Raw genomic sequence first — 5,630 nt, forward strand, 5'->3', positions numbered from 1 at the left:
ATCTATCTATCTATCTATCTATCTATCTATCTATCTATCTATCTATCCATCCATCCCGAGACTGTTTGGGAGAAAGAAGCAGACTAACAGAGGGAAGAAGTAAGCAAGAGATGGAGAAATATGAGTAGAGAGCATGATGTATATGTATGAACGTGTTGGAATGAGAACCACCATTTAATTATTGAAATAAAAATGCAAATTAACTTGTTTGATTTTTTTTATTGAAGACCAAGTAACTTGCCCAAGGACACAGCTACTAAGGGAATGAGTCAGGACTTACTTCAGTGACTGTCCAGATATAAAAGGTAAGCTGGTTACACTTGGCACTGCTTGTCTCTCTATAAGCACAGCCTCAGAGACAGCAAACATCAAGAAAGGCACAAATAAATAGTAAAGGTATCTCTGTGGCTAACAATAGCCACCAGCTGCCATAGACAGTGCCAATTGTATGGAAGCTCTATCAAAAATTTGAACCCCATAAGTAAGTTCCAATCCTTGTTTATGTGACCAGAAAAGACTGGTCTCTAGGAGTTATGCTGCACAGAGGAGTCATTGCTAATTCAGTTTCCTTAAGACCTGTGGCTTCTCGCAGTCGCTACAATCACTGTTTTTGTCCTGAGTCATTGCCTCTTGCTCAGCCTATTGCAGTATGATGTTCACTGGTTTGTCTGCTTGCACTCCTTAAACCTGTTGTCTGTATTATGAGGCTTCTGCTTAAAACCCTTTGCTGCATCCTCATTGCTTTCAAAATAGTATCCTACCAGAGGCCTACTCAGCCTCCCCTCTCCCTCTGTCTTTAGTTGCCTTGGCCCTTTACTGTGCTATCCTTAGAAAGGCCCTGTTGAAAAACCAACTTTTCTCATAGAATGGACCTCTGATCATTCTTTAGCAAACAGCTCGAGCACTTCTTGCCTTTTAAAGATGCTTCCTGGAAACCTATTCTCTTCTTTATAGGACCCCCACTACCATTATTTTACTCATAACTCATTTCAGCTGTCAGAAAACTTCTCCCATAAGCCATCTACTCTAAAAGTGATTAAGTTTGATCTTGTGGCCACAGGGTCTTTGAGATAACAACTCAAGACTGCAATAGTATTTGAAAGACAGTATGGAAGCAAATGACCCCATGTTCCTAGAAAATTTTTGCTTGCCTTCCATTATTAATAAACATTTTCTATAGTGAGAAGACTTGAGTTGTTCATTTCTCCATTCTCATCATTAATCTGGGCCTGACATACAGTAGCTAATAGTTGCTACACAGGTAGATGAGTTGAGAGCCGAGTACTTAATGTTATCAACAAGAACCTGGATCACAAAATCATGGTGAAAGAAACACATCAAATATAGACATGGCAGCACCTTTTCATGAGCATATCAGCAAACTCAGAAACAGTACTTTAACTATGATTTGAATCAGTGTGGCCAGAGAACTTTGACACCCCCATTCACAGTCAGGTTGTCAAGGACTGAAATGAACTTTCAGCCTTGGCCCATGGGACCAGTCCTATACAATCCACATTTCTAAAGAAATGATGTTAAAGCTAGGAGGAAGTTTAATCAACTTGAACTACTTTCCATGGATACATTCTCAGTGGGGTTTGCTCCACTGGGTGCTCAGGTATGCAGCCATTAGCCTTTATGGAATCTAAGACTGGAAGCTCCTAAGCCTCTGATTTACTGATGCAACAAGCATCGGCCAAGCCTTATCCGTTCAGTTAAGGTACTGCAGGGGTGGCTAACTGCACATCATAGAGGATTTATAGACTCTGTAAGTCCTCTGAGGAGGAGGAGGCTATCTGCAAAATTCACCTGAGTACCTCATTTCCTGAAAAAGCTAGAAAAACTAGTGAGCTCCTAAGGAAAGGCAGTTACCATATATTGGCTTTTAAGACATTTTTTAAAAGTACTTTTCAATGTTATAGACATTTTATTGAGTTAAGCAACTGAAGAATGGTGCTGAACAGTGTTTTGGTATTAATTTTGATTTGGTAGGAGAAAGAAAAGTCAAGATTATACAGGACATTTAGAAATATTTTCCCTCCTGTAAAATGAAAGAGGGGAGCACAAGATGAACAATTTGGAAAAGGGAACAAATGGCCCATATTTAACTGAATTGGACTGACTTTCAATCTATTGAATTCTTTCCTTTATTTTCTTCCATTTTAGTTTTCTGGGTCCAACTTCTTTCATAGGCTTTTATACAAAGAAAAAAAAATGGAAAAAAGGTTGACTGGGTACAAATTCTAAAAACAGTATGACAAACCTAGCTTGCACATTCTTTTCTTATATGATTTATAAAGTAAATGGGAAAGTGTCATAGATTATATGTAATAAACACACAGAAAATTATCAGTCAAAGCATACTCAAATATGTATTTAATGAGTGTCTTCTTCGTTCCTCAGAAATTGCATGACAAACTGGGGAACAATTATGCTTATCCAACTGGGAAGCATTCTAGTTATCCACTGACGAATAAAAAACTGCTCTACTTGTTATGACATAAAATGGCAATCTGCTTTGCTTTTAGATCCTATTGTCAGGGATTCAGACAAGACTTCTTCGGAGTGGTTATACCTTTCCCCCCTCATGTTTGGTTTCTGGGTTAAAATAATCAGTGGGGCTTGGTTGTGGGTGTTGGCTGGAGCACCTACTCATTGTCTGTCCAAAAGGCTTAGTTTCTTCTGGCATAGTTGATGAACTCCAAAAGGAGTGTCGGGGAGGGAGCGGACTATTCACAGCACTAACGTAGAAGCCAAAGATCTCTTGAGTTAACCATGGAAGTCATGCACCACTGGCTCTACATAATGTTGTTGTGAGCAACTCCATGGGACCATTCCAAATTCAAAAGGAGACAAATTGAGTTCCAGTCTTTTCAAAGTGTAGAGGAAAGCCTACAGAGCAGAAGAACATACTGAAGAAAGATGTCAGCACTGCTATCTGTAGAAAATCCAACCCCAGAGGCAATTAGACACAAACACTTGTAAGGGTAATAAACAATGTTGAATGTTTAGTTATCCATTGCTGAGGAATAGCTCACACCATTACTGTCATGAAACAATGATTGTCAGTTACCACATGGGTGCTTCTGTACCACATGGCATTGCTCATATGGCTTCACTTAAGCAGAAACTAGGATGGCCATATTTGTTTTACTCATGTCTGGTGGCTCAGTTGGAATATTTAGAATGGCAAGGCTCTATGGTTATTCTTCTAAAGATTCAGAACAGGAACTGTATTTATTAAACTGACATCCATTAAAATCACAAAGTCAATAAAAAATCAAGGAATAATAAGTACATCAAAGGAATGGCATGTATCTGCAGGAATGGAGCTCTATTGGTGATCAGCTTTGTAGACATTGTAGGACATTAGTGATCTCATAAAAGGACTTAAGTAAGCTAGATGAAGGATTACACCATGATACCAGGTTGTCCCTGGCTGTGTCAGGTACAGGAACAGATTGGAACATGTTAGTGTATATACAAAGATAATAAAACTGAATTGTGAGTACTGGAGGTAGAATACACATGGAAAGCATTGCTAGTAGAAGATATTGTATGAAAAAGGACAGAGATGCTAAAAGTAGAGGATTTACACATATTTTAATATATCCCAGGTATGTAAAATATTTATCTGAGCATCAAGTTGTGGGAGAATTGAGGTAAAGGGCAGCGTCAGGAGATGAGCTACCCACAGGAAGTTTGTAGTGGGTTTCAAGGATTTCTGGATCCTGGAGAGTTGTTTGGACTTCATTATATTGCCAAGAAATGTTAAGTTTTATCAAGCCTTTCAGGTTAAAGTGGAAGAATGGGTGCAATGATGTTCTGACAGCATGAGATCTTAAAAAGGTTTGTCAACAGACAAACAAACTTCTAGTTAGATACACAGAAAAGGCCAAATTATTTGTGCAGAGTACCTGGCCAAGTAGGGCCACTTTCACATGTTCTCTGAGTGTCATCGAGACAATTATCAGCAAATTTCCATATTATTATCCTACCATTCTGTATTATACCACTACTGTTGCTATATTTGTACTGAATTAATATTTTTCCTATTTCCTCCTCTCCAAAGGCAGACTCCAGCGTCCATTACATTATCAGAACTATTTCTCTGAAATGAAGAGTCCAGTGTGGCATGAAACAAGTGTGGGAATCATGGAACTGCAGCTTTGGATGTACTGACACCAGGAAAAGGCAGTTGGGACACCGTGGAGAGCAGAGGAGTTTCATTATGAGGAAGGTGAAAGCGTTTCCATTTCAAGGTACACTAATGGAGAACACAATTCATTTGTTCAGCAAGTACTTCCACACAGAGGACCCTGTTGCATTGAGTGGAATGGTGTCATCCTTCTTAGAGACTATTTTTTTTAATGGTATACTATCGTGGCAGCCATGAGCTGCTTTAAGAGGCTTTAAGGGTGGATCTAGAGTTTGCCTGGGTCTGAAGACCCACTCCTCTCATGTGGAGTACATGTGCACGACATGATACCCAACACCGAAGACTTGACTGTGCTTGTCACTTATTTTGAACTTGGACAGTTACTTATTGCTAATGAGAAGTTGTGATAAGGGCCGGAGTAAGGTGGCAGCTGGTAGCCTGTCAGGAAACGGGCATGATCATTAGTTTGTACTCAAAAGTTTTGTTTTTTGTTTTTATCCAAATTCTGACATCGGAAGAATGTGTTCGTTACCATGTGCATTTACTTCCACCCCGTTGGGTTCATTTTTAATAACGCTTAATTGTCATGCCCTTTTCCATTGATGGAAATATCAGACAACTACTTAGACTGAAGACATTTTAACTGTGACGAGATGTGGTTCAAAGTGATCACTCTTGTTATAAAATCAGCTGGCAAGGAAGAGCAGAGCACTGCACATTCTGCTCCCTGGGTCCCTTATCACATCCTCTCTGGCTACATTCCTTTCCTTCTTGGTTTTGATCACTGCTTCTTGCCACCAGCTTGGAGCCACAGTGGTTTGAAAGACACTTGAAATCACTGAGCAACAGAACAAGATAATTTGAACACAGGGAACTTCCCAGAGACTCATACTCCAACCCAGGACTATTCGTGGAGATAACCTAGAACCCCTGCACAGATGTAGCCCATGACAGTTCAGTGTCCAAGTGGGTTACATAGTAATGGGAAGAGGGACTGCCTCTGACATAATCTGATTGGCCTGCTCTTTGATCACCCCCCCCTGAGGGGGAGCAGCCTTACCAGGCCACGGTAGAGGACAATGCAGCCAATTTTTATGAGAACTGATAGACTAAGATCAGAAAGGAAAGGAGAACCTCCCCTATCAGTGGACTTGGGGAGTGGCATGCATGCAGAAAGGGGAGGGAGGGTGAGATCGGGAGGGGAGGAGGGAGGGGCTTATGGGGGGATACAAAATGAATAAAGTGTAATTAATAAAAAATTAAAAAAAAGAAATCACTGTTCTGATACTGGCTTTGTCTTGATCTGTGATCTTCAGTTACTGAGGTTACTCACTCTTAGTCTCATCATACCCATTTCTAGTAGTTAAAGTCTCCCTGAGCATCACCCTAGACCTGTCTGGGTAGGAGGATCAGACCCCAAATCTTACCAGCACACTCTGGCCCATGCACAAGCAACTGAAATGGGGTCTGT

Source organism: Psammomys obesus, unplaced genomic scaffold, assembly GCF_907164565.1.
Source record: "Psammomys obesus unplaced genomic scaffold, mPsaObe1.curated_primary_1811, whole genome shotgun sequence".
Lineage (NCBI taxonomy): Eukaryota > Metazoa > Chordata > Mammalia > Rodentia > Muridae > Psammomys > Psammomys obesus.